Below are 21,444 nucleotides of genomic sequence, written 5' to 3' on the forward strand. Positions count from 1 at the left end.
GGATAAATGGATAGTTGAATTGGTGGATGGATGGACAGAAAGACAGATAGATGTATTATGATGAGTTATGGAATAAGATAGGTGCCCTATATAGCTGTTTAACAGGGGCACTTTTTGTCTGTTTCTGCCCCTGAATAGAAGGATGGATGGGTGATCGATGGGTGATGGATGGATGGTGGACGGATGGCTGGTTGGTCGGATGGATTTGGTGGATTGGTCAGTGCATGGATGGACAGAAACACAGGTGCATTATGATAAGCTATGGAAAAAGATGGGTGCCCTATACAGCTCTTGAACAGGGGCCCTTTGTTGTCTGTGTCTGCAGATGGATGGATGGATGGAGGGGTGTATTGGTGGATGGATAGATTGGTAGACAGACAGAATACAGATTTACATATTACAATATTTTGTACTCAAAAAATCTCAATTTCCCCAACAAAATAATTAATTATTACCTATTTGATTTTATGACACCATAATAATCTGATTAAAATAAATACATATTTGCACATTTTTGTGTATATAAAACAGCACGAATGATATCTTGTATATTCCAGTATTACATACCTTAAAAAAATAAACAAAGTGTAATAACTTAAATAATAATTTAAATAATGTAAATGCAATGCTGGCCTTTAATTACGACTTGTATTAGTGTAGTTATTCACCTTCATATACAGTATATACATTTATATACACACATTCATTCACATGTACATGCTCCACAGCAGTCCTGAGTGATCTTGGGCTATTGTATTGTGTAAGTGCTGTCGACTACCTTAATCGTTTTTCTTTAGGCTTAGGTTAACTTTAGAAATCCCCTCTCAGTTGGAAATGTGTCACTACTTGTTGCGGGAATGATCAGGCGCTTTGAAGCCGGGATCCGATTACGCATTTGGCATCTCCTTGTATACTCTTGATTGCAGTTTATTTTCAGTTTCACATCACATTTCTCCGGCCTTCCCACGCCACTGCCTGAAAACAATTTGAACACATAAACTCATGTCAGACTTTGGATTAATACCGGGCTACAGGAAAAATCAGAATGCGCCATTCTAACGAGTTGGCAGGTGGTCTGTGATTATGATGAATTTCATTCTCCGGTTGACACATTTTCAAATGTTAATGTTCTCTGGAGGAATAAACTGTGGTCTAATGATTGAAATAATGGATTAGGAGGTGAGAATTCAGCTTATTATAGTTTCAGACCTTGGCACTCGCTGGATGTAGGTGCGAGGTTACGCTCTCTCCAGATAGATATAATTATGATCACATAATGAAGAGAGGTTGGAGGATACGGGATTATGAAGAGGGTTTGAATCAGAACTCCTTCATCAATGCGAAACAATGGTTAATCAAATGCTTCATATAGCGGCAGTCACAAATTACTCCGAGACCGCGATTCTTTGTGAAATATAATACGAGGTTTATCATGAATGCTTAACTTAAGCGAACTACGACTTGAACTCTGCGCTCCTCCCTGAAGCTATTTTCCTAAAGACATAAAGAGGATGAACGAGAGGAACTGGTCGAGTCAAAGCAACATGTCATACGAGTTAAACAGAAAAAAAAAAAAAGGCACAAGGAGATTTGCTCTTATAAACCACAAGGTACTAATAAGGATTTTCTTTTCTTTTTTTTTTTTGGTTCAGTTGAGAGAAGACGGATAAATTCCAATGACGTGGCCGGGAGGAAATGTCCATTTATCGTCTGACTCGTATGAAAGTGATTAGCTTTTTAATTCAACGTATAACAAATGTTTGGCCAAATATGTCCGACTTTTGACGTTTCTGTTCAAATAGGACAAGAGTAACCGGCTAGAAAATAAATTGCGGATGTATGATGCGGATATAGCCAGGTTACTGTTATCTGATTCCATTTATCAGATTAAATATTTATTTACATAAAAATCGAATAAATTTTAAAGTTTTTTTTTAATCTTTTTTTTTTCCTCTAAACCAAAATATTTAGCAAAAGAAAAGCAACTGTATAAATATTAACCCCTTCGTAACCACGTAATGTAAATACAAGTCATATAGGTGCGGGGGGAGTATGGAACAGGCTCAGTTGTTGAGCCTACACCATACATGGAAGGCAGCAGCTATGTTATTGAGGCTACTTTCACACTAGCGTCGTACGACGCACGTTGCAATGCGTCGTTTTGCAGAAAAAACGCATCCTGCAAAGTTGTCTGCAGGATGCGTTTTTTCTCCATAGGCTTGTATTAGCGACGCATTGCGACGCATTGCCACACGTCGCAACCGTCGTGCGACGGTTGCGTCGTGTTGTGCTGGACCGTCGGCACCAAAAAACATTGCATGTAACTTTTTTGGTGCGTTGTGTCCGCCATTTCCGACCGCACATGCGCGGCCGGAACTCCGTCCCCTCCTCCCCGGAGCTCACAATGGGGCAGCGGATGCGTTGTAAAACTGCAACCGCTGCCCCCATTGTGCTGCGCTTTCACAGCATGCGTATAAGCCACCCAAGGAGGCCATTTTCCCAGAGACCACCACATCGCAGTAATGGATGTGTGGAGGGTTCTGGGCTTTCAAAAAATGCTGGCAGAGCCCCCACACCACAGAGCACCACCGAACCTGCCACACCAGTCTGGGTTGGGATTTCCCAGAGGCCATCGCATCACAGCAATGGATGTGTGGGGGATCTGGGCTTTCAGAAAATGTGGGCAGAGCCTCTGCACCATGAGCACCGCCAAACCTTCCACACTAGTCTAGGAAGGGAGTCAGATAGCCGGACCACCGAAGATCCCCTGTGACCATGCTCCACCAGCACTGCCGATCCCCCTGGTAAGCTAAATTCGGACTGTAAGACGGACCCTCATTTGACACATTAATTTTTTTTTTGCCTATTTTCATTCTGAAAATTTGGGGTGCATCTTATGGGCCGGTGCATCTTATAGTCTGAAAAATATGGTAAGTCCCATAGGGGAACTAAAAAAATTAAATACAAATGAACAAAAAAATGATTTAAAAAATAAAAACTATAAAAAAATTAATTGCTTCTTTTCACAATTCAAAAGTAAGGAGGTAAAACAAATAAACATATTTAGCATTCTATCCATAAAGGTCCAATATATGAAAATATTAAATTAATTAACCCATACAGTAAACACTGTAAAGGAAAAAAAATCAAAATGTCAGAATTAACTTTTCTTGGTAACCAAAACATAGCCCAAACTAGTATCAATAAACACAAAAGCATGACAGAAACCTATTTTTTTTAAGTTATGATTTTCTTTATTCACTAAAGTATTTGAAAATATATAAAACTTGGAGACCGATGTTATTATACTGACTTGACGAAAGTGCAAAAAAATGAAAAATGGCTTGGTCATGAAGGCGTTAAAAGTTAAGCTACATTCCCACGATGAGCTTTTGGTGCTTTTTTGATGTCCCAGAATTTCTGCACCATGTGCCACCTTATGAGGCCTCCATAACACCATGATGACACAGCTTTATCCTGATGGATTAATTATTAATCTGTAAAAAAAAAAGTGATTAAGAAGTCAATATTGACCCTTCAGTGAGACATATCACTCTCTACAAACAGAAAAGTTACCCCTTAGGCCTCAGTCAAAGGCTTCTAATATAGCCAAATCAGATCTCATACTTCGCATTGATGAGGGGTAATATCCCGAAACATGTGTCTGTAAATTAAAACTGTGATTTGGCTTTTATCCAAAGTCATATATCAAGGTGGCGCTAGAGTTCATATCCTCTTCCTTTCTGAAGAGACAATTTACATATTTTATTATTATTATTGTACATTTTTATAGCACCATTTATTCCATGGCGCTTTACATTTGAAAAGGGAACAAATATAGACAAATACAACTAAACATGAGCAAAAAACAAGGCACACAGGTACATAAGGAGGGAGGACCCTGCCCGCGAGGGGTCACAGTCTGCAGGGGATGGGTATTTAAGTTCACTTTACACAAGATGTAAATAGTCTTACAGATGTGTACCATATGGATCTATAATATGGGAGACATTAATTAAAGGTTTTGTCCTTCGGCACTGGTTTATACTTTCACTATCGCAATAATAATGTTGTGTTTATGAGTTGTCAGAGTCCAGTGAGGGTTTTACGATGAATGAGATATTATCCATGTCATAACTGAGCTTGTAAATGAAATTGGAGAGTGGTACGCTGTTCTACAAAACATGCTCTCCTGATCATGGAATCCACGTGAAGCTGTACTGCCTCCATACACAGCACTGGAGGTCAGTCTACCCGCAGACTTACAACAAATCACAAAATATCTATGGGTTCTATTCTAAATTGTATGTGCCTGAATGACTGGGTAAAAAATATATTGTCCCAAATATGGATTGAGAAATGATGGAATCTCTAGGTTGGTATAACATGGTTATTATATTGTACAACAATCAAGTTATTCCTCACTCCGTAACCAAAGTCTGGTCCGTAGCTGCCCAGTATACAGCATATACAATCGCAGTCCAAGAACGTTAACTCTCAGGTCCAAGAAGAGACATATGCTTGCAAATTCATAACGTTATACATTTTATTTAAAAAAATATAATGCTAAAATGCTAACAAAAAACAGGGAAAACCTGGAATAACACACAGTTGTAGGACAACACCTATATAAAAACATTCAAGTGCTTAGATTTCATTTAATGTTACTGATCTATATCAATGGATAGATCTATATGAGCAGAAAGCTGAACAACAGGAGACGTCTAAAATGGAATATAGTCCTGTCCAGATAAAAAATAATAATATTACATTTCTAATGATTAGACACCTAATGTAATAAATTGATCAAAAACATAAAGTGCAAATCAGCAAAGTGCCTAGTGCAATCTTAGGAATGTTCCTATGTAGGTTTGCATATAGGAGATGTTGTAAACTTACGGTACATTTTTATTCAAAATCCTCAGTGTCCATGATCAGTTTGTTGGGGTTGATGTCTAGCACCATAATTAGCATTTTGGAGGAATCTTCAGTTCCGTAGAATGGAGGCAGCAATTAAAACAATACATGTCCTATTTTTAGAAGGACTATATTCCCTACAGGGCTGTATACTTAGTTTAGACTGGCAGTTTGGGTTAACATTGATAAGGGTCCCATAGGAGGGATCGGCATCTATCAGATATTTATGGCATACAATGAATAAAAAAGTTTCATATATGTACGAAGAGGAAAGAACAACCCAATTGTTATCGAAACAATCTTTTGGCCACAAATGATACCATGTACATAGCCAATTTTTTTTATTATAAGGAGACAAGCTCATGGAACTAATAGATGACAAAGGAATGATCACAATATCAATTTCAGCCAATTTGGGGAATATCCTTCGGCAATTTATGTCACAAGTAAAATTAAATATACTAAACAAGAACAAGGTCAGCGAAAACAACGACCACAAAGACAGCAAATCTCCAAACAAAAGGGCAATGTCAAAGCTTCTCTATGAATGTTACTAATTAACTAACTGTAATAAAGGGAAAGTCGGGAGGGTACTCTTTGTTTTGTGGCTCTGGGATGTTTCATGTCCTGGTATTTATTGCTTTTTAAGAAGCTTACGACTCATCTTTTCTTTAAAAAGTTATTTTAAGGAGCCGGACTGTTTCTGGGCAAAACAAACTCTCCGAATAAAACACTCTGTGAAATCCCATCTCTTGTAAAATCTTACTGCTTTGTAAAATTTCTCTGGTAAACAATATAAAAACGAAGGGTTGTCCCGATGCCCATTTCTCTGAGTATATTCTGCTTATCTTGATTTGCAGGAGGGATCACATGCCCCTGTGAGCAGGGAAGGTACAATCCCTATTTATATTTGTAGATTACTAGAAAGATAATAGCCTCAAAAGCTATGAGTGACAGATCTCACACCTTGAGTCAGCTCAGAGCAGAACAAAAGGTTTGCTTGCCATGTGGATCCAAACCATGAGGTCTAACTGCTTTGTTGGGTCAGCCATGATTTTATAAGGAGAAAGCGAACTTACCATAAGTCCTGGCCATACACCAGTTATATTTCTGAATTCCCCAGAACATGGCGAATGTCCGGCTGGGTCTTGACCTGTTCTAGCACCCAGGGGTATGCATATACATAGAAGAACAGCCAGTAAAAAAACAGATAGCAAAGCTCCGTTTCTTCTTAATGTGTAGCAGGGGCCTAACTGGATTTGATGGCACCAGAACCACTGCCATAGAACCTTCCAGAAAGGAGTTATGATGTGTTTAGGTTTAGGTTATGTTTAGGTTTTGGAGTTTGCAGCTGCAGAGGCAAGGGAAGTGGACTTAGGTTCAGCTCAGAGGGCAGGAGGGGAGTGACCCAAAGGGGATAAAGGCCAGGTTGTCCACATCCATGTGATGCATGCGATCCACTTCAGAAGTGGAGGCCAAGTTGAGTAACGTGCTGAGAAGGGACCAAGGTGACAGCTGTGGCAGCCCATGCCCCCTGTGGCCCAGCGCACCCATGATCTAACATCACCAGGTAATTGACATACACTGTGTTCAGAATTATTAGGCAAGTTGTATTTGAGAGGATTATTTTTATTATTGATCAACAACTATGTTCTCAATCAACCCAAAAGACTAATAAATATCAAAGCTTAATATTTTTGGAAGTTGGAATTGGTTTTTTTTTAGATTTGGCTAACTTAGGAGGATATCTGTTTGTGCAGGTAACTATTACTGTGCAGAATTATTAGGCAGCTTAATAAAAACCAAATATATTCCCATCTCACTTGTTTATTTTCACCAGGTAAACCAATATAACTGCACACAATTTAGAAATAAACATTTCTGACATGCAAAAACAAAACCCCCAAAATGAGTGACCAATATAGCCACCTTTCTTTATGATGACACTCATCAGCCTTCCATCCATAGATTCTGTCAGTTGCTTGATCTGTTTACGATCAACATTGCGTGCAGTAGCCACCACAGCCTCCCAGACACTGTTCCGAGAGGTGTACTGTTCTCCCTCCCTGTAGATGTCACATTTTATGAGGGACCATAGGTTCTCTATGGGGTTCAGATCAGGTGAACAAGGGGGCCATGTCATTATTTTTTCTTCTTTGAGATCCTAACTCGCCAGCCACGCTGTGGAGTAGTTGGAGGCATGTGATGGAGCATTGTCCTGCATAAAAATTATGTTTTTCTTGAACGATACCGACTTCTTCCTGTACCACTGCTTGAAGAAGTTGTCTTCCAGAAACTGGCAGTAGGTCTGAGAGATGAGCTATACCCCAACCTCAACCCAAAAAGGTTCCACAAATTCATCTTTGATGATACCAGCCCATACCAGTACCCCACTTCCACCTTGCTGGCGTCTAAGTCAGAGTGGAGCTCTCTGTCCTTTACTGATCCAGCCTCTGGCACATCCATCTGGCCCATCAAGAGTCACTCTCAATTCATCAGTCCATAAAACCTTTGAAAAGTAAGTCTTAAGAAATTTCTTGGCCCAGTCTTGATGATTTATCTTATGTTTCTTGTTCAAAGGTGGTCGTTTTTCAGCCTTCCTTACCTTAGCCATGTCCCTGAGTATCGCACACCTTGTGCTTCTTGATACTCCAGTAATGTTGCAGCTCTGAAATATGGCAAAACTGTTGGCAAATGGCATCTTGGCAGCTTCATGCTTGATTTAGCTCAATTTAGGGGCAGTTATTTTGCGCCTTTTTTGCCCAACACGCTTCTTGCGACCCTGTTGGCTATTTGCCATGAAACGCTTGATTGTTCAGTGATCACGCTTCAAAAGTTTGGCAATTTCAAGACTGCTGCATCCCTCTGCAAGACATCTTACAATTTTGGACTTTTCAGAGCCCGTCTAATCTCTCTTCTGACCCATTTTGCCAAAGGAAAGGAAGTTGCCTAATAATTAAGCACACCTTATATAGGGTTTTGATGTCATTAGACAACACCCCTCCTCATTACAGAGATGCACATCACCTGATTTACTTAATTGGTAGTTGGCTCTCAAGCCTGAACAGCTTGGAGTAGGACAACATGTATAAAAAGTATCATGTGATCAAAATACAACTTGCGAAATAATTATGCACACAGTGTGTATTCTGCTTATATCTATTCTCCTACCACTATCTGTATTTGCATATCTGACCATTGTATATGTGTAACCATTGTGTACATAGTATTGTCTTGTGTGCCCTTAAGGCAATTAAATATATAATTTAACCTTGGGCTGCTCTTTTCTCGATCTCAAAACCCACAAGTTTGTTTCTCTGTTTAACTTTACACGATACCGGGGCTGGTTTCTAGCCCATTATAATCCGTTAACGGATCGGGATTATATCTAATGAGGAACTGGTGGCAGTCCTACCGGGCTGGCAGTGCTCTGTTTCACTGGTGCTAGTGAGTCAGGGTTGTGAGTGAGTGCGGTGCCACATCAATGACTGCGCTGGCCACATCCTCTCACTCCCCGTGCCTCCCTGGACCCATGTCGTCAGGGGGTGTGTGTGTAAAACTGCGCTAAGCAGACCTTACGTGTCCCCAGGGGTGTGGAACATCACGTTGGTGCAACTGAGGAGACCATACCACGTGATCTCGCTGACGTAATAGTGACGTCAGGCAGGGTGGCGAGGTGTGGGTTCGTCACAAGTGATGGCAGCGGTGGGATTCTGCATGATTTCTCTGGTGTCATCCTTCACAGAGGGGAAGCAGGGTGAGCAGTGACATCGCATATTGTGTTAACACAAGAACAAATGTTCCCAAGTTGTATGTCCAAACGCCTTTCAGATGAGAAGGCATCTTCTCAAATCCCCTTCTCTAATGGATCTATTAACCTTTTCGATACCAAAAACTTTAAAAGGATGATAGCTGATGTTGATGGCGATTGGTGGATCCTGTGAAATCGGCTGTGGAAAGGGATGTTTCCTGTCATTGTAATCCTGCCTGCTGAAAACTCTTTCAAAAAGGACAGGAAGCCTGGGTCTAAAAAAGCTCTGATGGACAGTGGGAAATCACAAGAATACTACTTTTTTGTGTCTTTTAATATAGATCGTAATATGAAAGAAAAAAAATTACCAAAAATGTTTAAAACATATATGTAACATTAAAACCTTATTTAAACAATAGGTTATGTTTTGATGATGCATTCATTTTATTTTTTTCCTGATAATATTATTTTCTACTATAACTGAGGAATCATTATAAGCTGCAGCTATAGGAGAAGACACCCCTTGTGGTAACATTATCCCTGCCTTGCCTTGCAAAGAAACCCTTTATTTTAGGAATGCGTGGGAGTCCTCAGACATTAGTGCCAGCAGTGTGGTGCTTCACAAGCTAACAGCTTCTATGGGGGCGAAGATGATAATTGCAAGAAAATTCCATTTTATTAAGGATCCCTTTAAAAAAAAACTCATTGCATGTTGGTCTGTTGACCCTTATAAACCTGCCATAACCTACATAGGAACCAGAGAGTGAGTGTTCAGTTACTCTGCAGCAGCACCACTACCACTGGAGAAAAGAAAGATTGCACGGTACCCTCTAAAATCAAGATGTGCCAGATCCTCCAGAGTAAGTTGTGGAGGACATGAATGAGAAATGATTTCTATTAAATCAGAAATTCCTAACATTGTATCTGAAAAAAAAATTTTCTTAACCCAAATAGACACCTTACAAAAGAAATTAGTGTGGAAGTAAATACAGTTTCCTCTCTTGGTCTGCAAATTGTTTCTTCAGAGAAGAAGAGGATTTATACTCTAAGGTCACCAATTGGAAGCAGCTTCCAATAGGTGGCGCTAGAGTTCAAGTCATCTTACTCTCTGAAGAGACAATTTGCATATTTAATTTCCCAGAGGAGCATGCATGGCATAAAAGTCTCCTCACTCTGACATACCAGGCTTGGCATGCCACTCTCCACAAGGAGAAATGTTACCCATTAGACCTCTCTCAGTAGAATTCCCATCCTCATATATAGTACATGAAGAATATATAACTGTCAATATATTTAAGGAAGAAATCTACACCATAAAGGATCATTGCATTAAAGTCCACTTTTACGACAGTCTGACAATCAATTGAAATCTCTTAGCCTAATGTAGTGGTGCATTTTCATTGTAGAATCATTTTCAGGGCTCTGTAATGAATAGAGTATATTTAATGGGCTATATCATTGACGCTTTTTAAATCCAGCAATAAAGTTGTGTATTGATTTCCGTAAGCAATAAACTGTTTATTTGTGTGGAAATTTGCAGAAGCTTCAGAGTATTTGTTTTGTGTTTTGATACATGTTATATTAATCATTTTTGTGTTTCCTCCAGCAAAGCAAAAATCACTAATCCAATCAATGTTGCTTAATGTATACACAGATTCTACTACACGGCCTCAAATACAGCAGTCCTACAGAATGCCCCTGATTTTCAAATTTAAGAAGGTTCTTTGGACCTGTTTTGAAGCAACTATCATGCTGGGTTTCCATGTGGCGACCTCAGCCGTTAAGCAATCGACCAATCAGCTACATGTAAGCTAATCGCGAATGTTTAATAACCGGTTTGACGAGCCGATGAGAGTTCTAAGGCCCCAAACAACTGCAAATGTGAACGTTCTGTGCGTTTAGAATATCATGTTATCGGTAGGGCATCGCTAGTTCACACAGGACAATGTGCTGCCGAGAACAATGATTTTTAAGTTGTCATAAAATCCTCTCACCCAACGAATTAGCATTTTGCTAGTTTAGTGGTTACTGTCATTTTTAGATGGCTTGATATTCAGAAAATGTTATTGGCTCATCTAAGAGCAGAATAATGGTATATTTTCACAAAGATTGCTAAGGATTTGTTCACACAAAGTTTTTGGGACCACTTCAAAAATCATGGCATCTTTCACAATATGTTTCTAAGTGACATTTCTTTTGCAGCCACTTATTTGAGGATCATCACCACTGAACAACAACAGTCATTGTAAAACAAGGCAACCGCCATCTTTGTGCTAAGATTCCTCCTTAGTTATGTTGATTCTGACTTAATACAATAAAAATTTTCAAACTAAAATTATTATAAGACAAGGAAAACATGAGAAAGCAGAAAATACAGTTTTTATAGAAAAATTTTGTACAAAATTAAGGCACCATATGAGAGAGTGTAAGACGACAGAAACTGATATAGAGATTCCTAAGAACCCTGAAGAAGGCCAGCATCATGCATCTGGTAGGAGTTATGTTGCGCTAACATGTTTACTGCCAGGTTATATTGATATGACAGTTGTTAACTGTTGTTGTATGTGTTTCAATAAAGTTATTTTTTAAATACCATACATGGTGTCATGACTCTGCTGTCAGGTGTCCCAGAACCAGGGGCTCCTCCACTGTTCCTAATGCTAGGGGCACCCTTGCTCGCTCTGTTCCCTGAATTACTTCTGATGGTGAAGATGCCGGTACCATGTACCTTGCTTTAGCTTCTGAATCATCCCTCAGTCTCTACCCTTTCCCCACCAAGGGAAGAGGGGAGTAGTAGTGTACCATAATACACCAACCAGACTAACAAGCTAATATGAACAGGGATAAAGGAAAATAACAATCATACAAATATACACAAATAAACAACAGATGTAAACACTGGGGAGTGGAGGATAGGGTTAAACCAAAGTAGAAAAGAAAGGAAATTATCATACACTTAAAACATAGCAACAGTCACTGATAAATCCACCAAACGCCTTCTCCACTAATAACCAACAACAACCTCCAGCCATGCAGCATAAGCTAGCTCTGACAATGAGTGCTCGCCAGGGCCCTGATTATATACAGTGGGGCAAAAAAGTATTTAGTCAGTCAGCAATAGTGCAAGTTCCACCACTTAAAAAGATGAGAGGCGTCTGTAATTTACATCATAGGTAGACCTCAACTATGGGAGACAAACTGAGAAAAAAAAATCCAGAAAATCACATTGTCTGTTTTTTTATCATTTTTTTTGCATATTATGGTGGAAAATAAGTATTTGGTCAGAAACAAACAATCAAGATTTCTGGCTCTCACAGACCTGTAACTTCTTCTTTAAGAGTCTCCTCTTTCCTCCACTCATTACCTGTAGTAATGGCACCTGTTTAAACTTGTTATAAGTATAAAAAGACACCTGTGCACACCCTCAAACAGTCTGACTCCAAACTCCACTATGGTGAAGACCAAAGAGCTGTCAAAGGACACCAGAAACAAAATTGTAGCCCTGCACCAGGCTGGGAAGACTGAATCTGCAATAGCCAACCAGCTTGGAGTGAAGAAATCAACAGTGGGAGCAATAATTAGAAAATGGAAGACATACAAGACCACTGATAATCTCCCTCGATCTGGGGCTCCACGCAAAATCCCACCCCGTGGGGTCAGAATGATCACAAGAACGGTGAGCAAAAATCCCAGAACCACGCGGGGGGACCTAGTGAATGATCTGCAGAGAGCTGGGAGCAATGTAACAAGGCCTACCATAAGTAACACACTACGCCACCATGGACTCAGATCCTGCAGTGCCAGACGTGTCCCACTGCTTAAGCCAGTACATGTCCGGGCCCGTCTGAAGTTTGCTAGAGAGCATTTGGATGATCCAGAGGAGTTTTGGGAGAATGTCCTATGGTCTGATGAAACCAAACTGGAACTGTTTGGTAGAAACACAACTTGTCGTGTTTGGAGGAAAAAGAATACTGAGTTGCATCCATCAAACACCATACCTACTGTAAAGCATGGTGGTGGAAACATCATGCTTTTGGGCTGTTTCTCTGCAAAGGGGCCAGGACGACTGATCCGGGTACATGAAAGAATGAATGGGGCCATGTATCGTGAGATTTTGAGTGCAAACCTCCTTCCATCAGCAAGGGCATTGAAGATGAAACGTGGCTGGGTCTTTCAACATGACAATGATCCAAAGCACACCGCCAGGGCAACAAAGGAGTGGCTTCGTAAGAAGCATTTCAAGGTCCTGGAGTGGCCTAGCCAGTCTCCAGATCTCAACCCTATAGAAAACCTTTGGAGGGAGTTGAAAGTCCGTGTTGCCAAGCAAAAAGCCAAAAACATCACTGCTCTAGAGGAGATCTGCATGGAGGAATGGGCCAACATACCAACAACAGTGTGTGGCAACCTTGTGAAGACTTACAGAAAACGTTTGACCTCTGTCATTGCCAACAAAGGATATATTACAAAGTATTGAGATGACATTTTGTTTCTGACCAAATACTTATTTTCCACCATAATATGCAAATAAAATGTTAAAAAAACAGACAATGTGATTTTCTGGATTTTTTTTTCTCAGTTTGTCTCCCATAGTTGAGGTCTACCTATGATGTAAATTACAGACGCCTCTCATCTTTTTAACCCCTTCCCGACCTGTGACACAGCGTATGCGTCATGAAAGTCGGTGCCAATCCGACCTGTGACGCATATGCTGTGTCACAGAAAGATCGCGTCCCTGCAGATCCGGTGAAAGGGTTAACTCCCATTTCACCCGATCTGCAGGGACAGGGGGAGTGGTAGTTTAGCCCAGGGGGGGTGGCTTCACCCCCTCGTGGCTACGATCGCTCTGATTGGCTGTTGAAAGTGAAACTGCCAATCAGAGCGATTTGTAATATTTCACCTAAAAAAATGGTGAAATATTACAATCCAGCCATGGCCGATGCTGCAATATCATCGGCCATGGCTGGAAATACTAATGTGCCCCCACCCCACCCCTCCGATCGCCCCCCCAGCCCCCCGATCTGTGGCCCGCTCCCCTCCGTCCTGTGCTCCGCTCCCCCGTCCTCCTGTCCGCTCCCCCCCGTGCTCCAATCACACCCCCCGTGCTCCAATCAAACCCCCCCGCACTCCGATCCCCCCCCGTGCTCCGATCCACCCCCCCTGCACACCGATCCACCCCCCCTGCACACCGATCCACCCGCCCGCACACCGATCACTCTCCCCCATGCTCCGATCCCTCCCCCCCGTGCTCCGACGCCCCCCCGTGCCCTGATCTCCCCCCCTTGTGCCCTGATCTCCCCCCCTTATACTTACCGATCCTGGCGGGGTCCGTCCGTCTTCTTCCCCGAGCGCCGCAATGTTCCAAAATGGCGGGCGCATGCGCAGTGCGCCCGCCGAATCTGCCGGCCGGCAGATTCGTTCCAATGTGAATTTTGATCACTGTGATATAATCTATCACAGTGGTCAAAATAAAAAAACAGTAAATGACCCCCCCCCATTTGTCCCCCATAGATAGGGACAATAATAAAATAAAGAATTTTTTTTTTTTTCCACTAAGGTTGGAGTTAGAACTAGGGTTAGGGGTAGGGTTAGGGGTAGGGTTAGGGGTAGGGGTAGGGTTAGGGGTAGGGTTAGGGGTAGGGGTAGGGGTAGGGGTAGGGGTAGGGTTAGGGGTAGGGTTAGGGTTAGGGTTAGGGGTAGGGTTAGGGGTAGGGTTAGGGTTTCGATATGTGCACACGTATTCTGGTCCTCTGCGGATTTTTCCGCAGCGGATTTGATAAATCCGCAGTGCTAAACCGCTGCGGATTTATGGCAGATTTACCGCGGTTTTTCTGCGCATTTCACTGCGGTTTTACAACTGCGATTTTCTATTGGAGCAGTTGTAAAACCGCTGTGGAATCCGCAGAAAGAAGTGACATGCTGCGGAATGTAAACCGCTGCGTTTCCGTGCAGTTTTTCCGCAGCATGTGTACAGCGATTTTTGTTTCCCATAGGTTTACATTGAAATGTAAACTCATGGGAAACTGCTGCGGATCCGCAGCGTTTTCCGCAGCGTGTGCACATACCTTTAGAATTAGGCTATGTGCACACGGTGCGGATTTGGCTGCGGATCCGCAGCGGATTGGCCGCTGCGGATCCGCAGCAGTGTTCCATCAGGTTTACAGTACCATGTAAACCTATGGAAAACCAAATCCGCTGTGCCCATGGTGCGGAAAATACCGCACGAAAACGCTGCGTTGTATTTTCCGCAGCATGTCAATTCTTTGTGCGGATTCCGCAGCGTTTTACACCTATTCCTCAATAGGAATCCGCAGGTGAAATCCGCAGTAAATCCGCAGGTAAAACGCAGTGCCTTTTACCCGCGGATTTTTCAAAAATGGTGCGGAAAAATCTCACACGAATCCGCAACGTGGGTACATAGCCTTAGGGTTAGGGTTGGGTTGGAATTAGGGTTGTGGTTAGGGTTAGGGGTGTGTTGGGGTTAGGGTTGTGGTTAGGGTTACGGCTACAGTTGGGATAAGGGTTAGGGGTGTGTTGGCGTTAGAATTGAGGGGTTTCCACTGTTTAGGCACATCAGGGGGTCTCCAAACGCAACATGGCGCCACCATTGATTCCAGCCAATCTTTTATTCAAAAAGTCAAATGGTGCTCCTTCCCTTCCGAGCCCCGACGTGTGCCCAAACAGTGGTTTACCCCCACATATGGGGTATCAGTGTACTCAGGACAAACTGGGCAACAATTACTGGGGTCCAATTTCTCCTGTTACCCTTGAGAAAATAAAAAATTGCTTGCTAAAACATCATTTTTGAGGAAAGAAAAATGATTTTTTATTTTCACGGCTCTGCGTTGTAAACGTCTGTGAAGCACTTGGGGGTTCAAAGTGCTCACCACATATCTAGATAAGTTCCTTGGGGGGTCTAGTTTCCAAAATGGGGTCACTTGTGGGGGGTTTCTACTGTTTAGGCACACCAGGGGCTCTGCAAACGCAACGTGACGCCCGCAGACCATTCCATCAAAGTCTGCATTTCAAAACGTCACTACTTGACTTCCGAGCCCCGACATGTGCCCAAACAGTGGTTTACCCCCACATATGGGGTATCAGCGTACTCAGGACAAACTGGGCAACAATTACTGGGGTCCAATTTCTCCTGTTACCCTTGAGAAAATAAAAAATTGCTTGCTAAAACATCATTTTTGAGGAAAGAAAAATGATTTTTTATTTTCACGGCTCTGCGTTGTAAACGTCTGTGAAGCACTTGGGGGTTCAAAGTGCTCACCACATATCTAGATAAGTTCCTTGGGGGGGTCTAGTTTCCAAAATGGGGTCACTTGTGGGGGGTTTCTACTGTTTAGGCACACCAGGGGCTCTGCAAACGCAACGTGACGCCCGCAGACCATTCCATCAAAGTCTGCATTTCAAAAGTCACTACTTCCCTTCTGAGCCCCGACGTGTGCCCAAACAGTGGTTTACCCCCACATATGGGGTATCAGCGTACTCAGGAGAAACTGGACAACAACTTTTGGGGTCCAATTTCTCCTGTAACCCTTGGGAAAATAAAAAATTCTGGGCTAAAAAATTATTTTTGAGGAAAGAAAACGTATTTATTATTTTCACTGCTCTGTGTTATAAACTTCTGTGAAGCACTTGGGGGTTCAAAGTGCTCACCTCACATCTAGATAAGTTCCTTTCGGGGTCTAGTTTCCAAAATGGGGTCACTTGTGGGGGTTTCTACTGTTTAGGCACACCAGGGGCTCTGCAAACGCAACGTGACGCCCGCAGACCATTCCATCAAAGTCTGCATTTCAAAAGTCACTACTTCCCTTCTGAGCCCCGACATGTGCCCAAACTGTGGTTTACCCCCACATATGGGGTATCAGCGTACTCAGGAGAAACTGTACAACAACTTTTGGGGTCAAATTTCTCCTGTTACCCTTGGGAAAATAATAAATTGCAGGCTAAAAAATCATTTTAGAGAAAATAAAATTTTTATTTTATTTTCATGGCTCTGCGTTATAAACTTCTGTGAAGCACTTGGAAGTTCAAAGTCCTCACCACACATCTAGATTAGTTCCTTTGGGGGTCTAGTTTCCAAAATGGGGTCATATGTGGGGGATCTCCAATGTTTAGGCACACAGGGGCTCTCCAAACGTGACATGGTGTCCGCTAATGATTGGAGCTAATTTTCCATTTAAAAAGCCAATTGGCGTGCCTTCCCTTCCGAGCCCTGCCGTGCGCCCAAACAGTGGTTTACCCCCACATATGGGGTATCAGCGTACTCAGGACAAACTGGACAACAACATTTGCGGTCCAATTTCTCCTATTACCCTTGGCAAAATAGGAAATTCCAGGCTAAAAATCATTTTTGAGGAAAGAAAAATTATTTTTTATTTTCATGGCTCTGCATTATAAACTTCTGTGAAGCACCTGGGGGTTTAAAGTGCTCAATATGCATCTAGATAAGTTCCTTGGGGGGTCTAGTTTCCAAAATGGGGTCACTTGTGGGGGAGCTCCAATGCATAGACACACAGGGGCTCTCCAAACGCGACATGGTGTCCGCTAACAATTGGAGCTAATTTTCCATTCAAAAAGTCAAATGGCGCGCCTTCCCTTCCGAGCCCTGCCGTGTGCCCAAACAGTGGTTTACCCCCACATATGAGGTATCGGCGTACTCGGGAGAAATTGCCCAACAAATTTTAGGATTCATTTTATCCTATTGCCCATGTGAAAATGAAAAACTGAGGCGAAAATAATTTTTTTGTGAAAAAAAAAAGTACTTTTTCATTTTTACAGATCAATTTGTGAAGCACCTGAGGGTTTAAAGTGCTCAATATGCATCTAGATAAGTTCCTTGGGGGGTCTAGTTTCCAAAATGGGGTCATTTGTGGGGGAGCTCCAATGTTTAGGCACACGGGGGCTCTCCAAACACGACATGGTGTCCGCTAACGATGGAGATAATTTTTCATTCAAAAAGTCAAATGGCGCTCCTTCCCTTCCGAACCTTACCATGTGCCCAAACAGTGGTTTACCCCCACATGTGAGGTATCGGTGTACTCATGAGAAATTGCCCAACAAATTTTAGGATCCATTTTATCCTGTTGCCCATGTGAAAATGAAAAAAATTGAGGCTAAAAGAATTTTTTTGTGAAAAAAAAGTACTTTTTCATTTTTACGGATCAATTTGTGAAGCCCCCGGGGGTTCAAAGTTCTCACTATGCATCTAGATAAGTTCCTTGGGGCGTCTAGTTTCCAAAATGGGGTCACGTGTGGGGGAGCTCCAATTTTTAGGCACACGGGGGCTCTCCAAACGTGACATGGTGTCCGCTAAAGAGTGGAGCCAATTTTTCATTCAAAAAGTCAAATGGCGCTCCTTCCCTTCCAAGCCCTGCCGTGCGCCCAAACAGTGGTTTACCCCCACATATGAGGTATCAGCGTACTCAGGACAAATTGGACAACAACTTTCGTGGTTCAGTTTCTCCTTGTACCATTGGGAAAATAAAAAAAATGTTGCTAAAAGATAATTTTTGTGACTAAAAAGTTAAATGTTCATTTTTGCCTTCCATGTTGCTTCTGCTGCTGTGAAGCACCTGAAGGGTTAAAAAACTTCTTGAATGTGGTTTTGAGCACCTTGAGGGGTGCATTTTTTAGAATGGTGTCACTTTTGGGTATTTTCAGCCATATAGACCCCTCAAACTGACTTCAAATGTGAGGTGGTCCCTAAAAAAAATGGTTTTGTAAATTTCGTTGTAAAAATGAGAAATCGCTGGTCAAATTTTAACTCTTATAACTTCCTAGCAAAAAAAAATTTTGTTTCCAAAATTGTGCTGGTGTAAAGTAGACATGTGGGAAATGTTATTTATTAACTATTTTGTGTCACATAACTCTCTGGTTTAACAGAATAAAAATTCAAAATGTGAAAATTGCGAAATTTTCAAAATTTTCGCCAAATTTCCGTTTTTATCACAAATAAACGCAGAATTTATTGACCTAAATTTACCACTAACATGAAGCCCAATATGTCACGAAAAAACAATCTCAGAACCGCTAGGATCCGTTGAAGCGTTCCTGAGTTATTACCTCATAAAGGGACACTGGTCAGAATTGCAAAAAACGGCCAGGTCATTAAGGTCAAAATAGGCTGGGTCATGAAGGGGTTAAGTGGTGGAACTTGCACTATTGCTGACTGACTAAATACTTTTTTGCCCCACTGTAGGAGATGGGAGTGGCTAACAGTGAATAGCTGAGAGCCTTAGCTCCAGAGGCTCTCAACTGAGCAGGTTAACCCATGCACTGCTAAAAGAAACTTACACCATTTAATATGAAGGTGAAGTGCTTCTAATCAGTGCAGGAGTAGGAGTGTGGTCTTCTGGCTCCTCTCTGTCATGGTAAACCCATGATACATGGCATGAGGAAACAGCACCTCCTTCTCAGGCAGTGCATAAGACATAACATTGTGAACCAGTTAAGATTTTTGGCATAACATGTAGTAATTTTTAGCTGCCTTTTGAGGCAAGCATCAAGATGTTAAAGGAATTTTCAAACTATAGACATTTACGGCATAGCTAGATATCAGATAAAAACAGTGATGTTACGTGGTTTGCCGACACAAGGAATATGAAAAGTATTTCGAGCTCCCTAACCTGTGGACTGTTAAACTTATCATTTTTCAAATTAAGTTATCCATCCCTAACCCTAGTCTTAACCCTAACTAAAATCCTATTCCAAATTCTACCTCTAACCATAGTACAATCCCTAACTCCAGTCCTAACTCTAACTATTATAAAGGGTTAAAAAACAGTATGGATACACTACTAGTCACTTATTTGCAACCTCCTATATTACAATAAGAAATGCATCAAAAATCTTGAGGAAAATCTGTATAATAAACTACATAAAAAAGTATTAAAAACATCAAGTTCATATACCAAACAGGCAGAAAAAAACACATTTTCTAAAACAGTTTTAGCGAGCATACTCAAGCACTGCATCTTTTTTTGCCTTTTTTTGCATAGAAAACACTGCAAAAAAACACTTAAAAACACTCAAAACAATGAAAATATTTATTTGTTTGCAAAAAAAGACTCACTTTTCATATATTCAGACTTTTGAGCTGTTTTTAAACTCTTCAGATTTTCAAAAGACACCAAGCATTTTAAAGAGGTAACATGTACATTCTTCAAGCGTTTTACACTAGGAAGAAGCTAAGTATTACCATCTTTAAGATGTCAATGTGTCCGGTAGGTGTGGTGACACTTTTTACACATACCAGATACACTTACACATGTAGACACACTCAAGTGAATGGATCTGCGAACATGTCAGTGTTTCCTTGGACCGTGTGTCTGTGGGTAAAATACGCTGTTCATTATTTAACAGCAGCATGGACCGCAAAGCGTCCCACACATATACACACTGACACATGGATGACATCCATGGGTCATCAGTTTAACATGTACCGGTGCCTGGGAAGCAGCGGTACAGTTAGCGCTGTTCCCCGGTGCCAAGTGCTGGAGACCGCTCGCATCATTCTCCCCTGCTCACACTGAGATCAGCACGAGCAGGGGAGAATGTTTAGAGTTATATTCAACTGATAATAGCAAGAGCAGGCGGAGGTTGATGGGACTGCTACTCCCATCGGCCTGCACCTGCTGCCATTAATAACAGTGAGAGCAGGCAGTGGCTAACGCCCATTGCATTGAAGCCAATGTCTCCTGCAATGAAACAAAAATGATAAAACAACAATATCCCCTCCCCTGTCCTATGTTCTGTCTCATGGTGTAATCCAGGTCTTGGGCTAAATAGTTTTTAACCTGGATGGTGCCAAGATGCGACTGTCCAGGCTGAGAATCACTGAAGAATGAGCTGCTGTGAACGCAGCATTAGTTACTAGTGGTGATGTCATTGATGTTACTGTGGGTCACTCAGGCTGCGTTTCCAGCCGTGTTTAACTACATTGACCTCAGCACCTTGAGAAAAAGTCACTGAGTTCACCGCAGTTCAGCTCAGTGAGTTCACCGCAGATCACCATGAGAAATCTGTGTGGTTTAGGAATGCAGCATCAGTGACCCATGGTAACATCAATGAGGTCACCGCTTATCACTGATGCTGTGCTCGCAGCAGCTCATTCATCAGTGATTCTCAGCCTGGACGGTCGCATCTTGGCACCGTCCAGGTTGAAAACTATTTTTCGTTCGGCACCCGGCGCCTGAGAACAGCGCTAACTGTACTATTTCTTCCCAGGCGCTGGTATGTGTGGTACTGATGCAGCACACAGCCTGCATAAGGGTGGCACACGGTTGCTACACATATGCCACAAGTATTATACACACTGACACTGATATCTCCAGTACTGTTTTTTCCGATATTGGCACTATTAGGATGTGTGAAAGTGGCCTAAATCAAATGGAAGGCTAAAAAGACATTTGGAAGATCCTGGACAGTCATTTTGCACTTTTTTTTAGCGTTTCCATTGCAGATTACACTAGCTATTTTCTTCATTGCTTAATGGAGTTGAAAAAACATCTGGAAAATGACGGAAAATTACCAAAAAATGCTAAAAAAAAACCTACTGAAAAAATTACAAAAAAATACTGGGTGCAAAAACCCTCAGGAGATGACTGAAAGAAGCCAAAATAAAAGATGCTTCTGGGTTACAGAACTCCAGAGGAAAGGAGAGTTTCCTGAAATATCTGTTTGAAAAATGGTTTTGAATTTTGGAAAAGGACACAGTGTGAACACACCCTTAGGGCTTTTTTTGTTGTGATTTTGAAACAGATTTGCTT

The sequence above is a fragment of the Ranitomeya imitator genome, chromosome 5, assembly GCF_032444005.1.
Source record: "Ranitomeya imitator isolate aRanImi1 chromosome 5, aRanImi1.pri, whole genome shotgun sequence".
NCBI lineage: Eukaryota > Metazoa > Chordata > Amphibia > Anura > Dendrobatidae > Ranitomeya > Ranitomeya imitator.